The sequence below is a fragment of the Drosophila pseudoobscura genome, unplaced genomic scaffold (genome assembly GCF_009870125.1).
Source record: "Drosophila pseudoobscura strain MV-25-SWS-2005 unplaced genomic scaffold, UCI_Dpse_MV25 Unplacedtig00000007, whole genome shotgun sequence".
In the NCBI taxonomy this organism is placed as follows: Eukaryota; Metazoa; Arthropoda; class Insecta; order Diptera; family Drosophilidae; genus Drosophila; species Drosophila pseudoobscura.
Genome location: NW_022881697.1, coordinates 273,319 through 275,111, shown reverse-complemented (window position 1 = coordinate 275,111; position 1,793 = coordinate 273,319).

Here is a 1,793-nt window from a genome sequence, read left to right as displayed (position 1 = left end):
CACCATCTCACCACCGTGCAGCACCATCAACTCGTTGCTTATGCAGCCCTAGCAATATCAATTCTACTGATCATTGCCATCATTTTCCGGAAGAAGTATCAACTATGGAAACCAAGGCCATCAAATCCCGATCCAGCCACGTCATCAACCCCTATACCCCTAGCACGCCGGTTTACCGTCGACTTGAACGATGGTTGAACACAGTTTCAACGGCCGGGAGAATGTTCAGTTGCAGAAGTATGTTTAAGCAATAGCGTATAAGACCCGTCGGCATGACACAGTGTTCCATTTGTTTGAAATATAATACCTCACGACAAACACACTAGCCACTGCAGTGAGTTCTGTTGACAATGCACTAGCCACTGCAGTGAGTTCTGCTGACAATGCACTCTTTCCGCAGAGTGCAAAGACAGCGGAGGCATTTGCTGACCATCAAAATGTCGCAATTGCCCACCAGACACCAAAATTATCCATAATACACAAACATATATTTTAAATACTCAGCACTTTTGTACCTATAAATAAGAATCATTTTTGTAAATAAAATCAGTATCAGAAACAGTACCACAACTGCCTGTCACTCATCTTCCATCGCAATCAACAGAGGCTGTCGCTGTGTCTTCAGATCCTCATTTGCGCACCGTAGGATACCCTCTCCGCAGTCCAACTGGTTCAAGTTCTAGTTGCGACGCTCAAACTGTAGACGGTTTATGTACCGTATGCAACCCAGCTTCCTACACACATACACAGATTAACACTATGAAATGAGTTCCGTAGACATAGGGTCTAAATTTGGTGATTGCCCAATAAATAGCTGTTAACTCTTGTTCCGTCGTACTTTTGTTACTTTCTCCTTTGGTAAATGCTCTCGATGCGTAAGCTATTGGGAGTTGAGTCCCGTTGTGGGCTTGTGTTAGCACTGCACCACAGGCTTGCTTACTAGCATCGGTGATTATACAAAATTCTTTCGTAAAATCTGGATATTGTAACAGAGTAGGCTTTATTAATTGAGCTTTAAGATATTCAAATGCATTTTGACAGTCATTAGTCCATTCAAATGGAACATTCTTTTTATTTAATCTTGTTATATGCCTAGAATAATCGGCGAAATTTTTGATGAATCGTCTGTAGTAATTACAAAATGCTATAAAACGTCTAGCGCTATCAGAGTCATGTGGGACTGGATAATTTAATATGACGTCAAACTTTTTGTCATCTGGTAAGATTCCCTTATCTGTGCATTTGTGACCCAAAAATGTGACTTCATGCATGAAAAATGAACATTTTTCAGGATGTAGTTTCAAGTTGTGTTTCCTACACATGTCAAAAACACTAATTAAATTGTTAAGCATGTGTTTTTCGGAACAACCGATTACTATTAAGTCATCCATATAGAGGAATGCTTGTGATGGTTCAAGTCCAGAGAATGCGATAGTCATCATTCTTTGGAATGAATTGGGAGCTATTTTCAAACCAAATGGTAATCGCGTGAAGCGATAAGAGCCGTTGCTCGTTGAAAAGGATGTTATATCTCTAGAGTTTTCGTCTAGCTCAATCTGATGGAATCCTGACATTAAGTCAAGGCAAGAGAAATATTTTGCTCTTCCTAGTTGATCCAAGATATCATCGATCCTAGGAAGTGGAAATTTATCGGATAGTAATTTTTTATTAATTTGGCGATAGTCAACTACTAATCGCCATTTTTTCTTTTGGTTGTCTATGGATTTCTTTGGTACTAGTAAAAGTGGACTGTTGTATTCTGAGGCTGACGGTTCAACTATTCTATCTTTGAT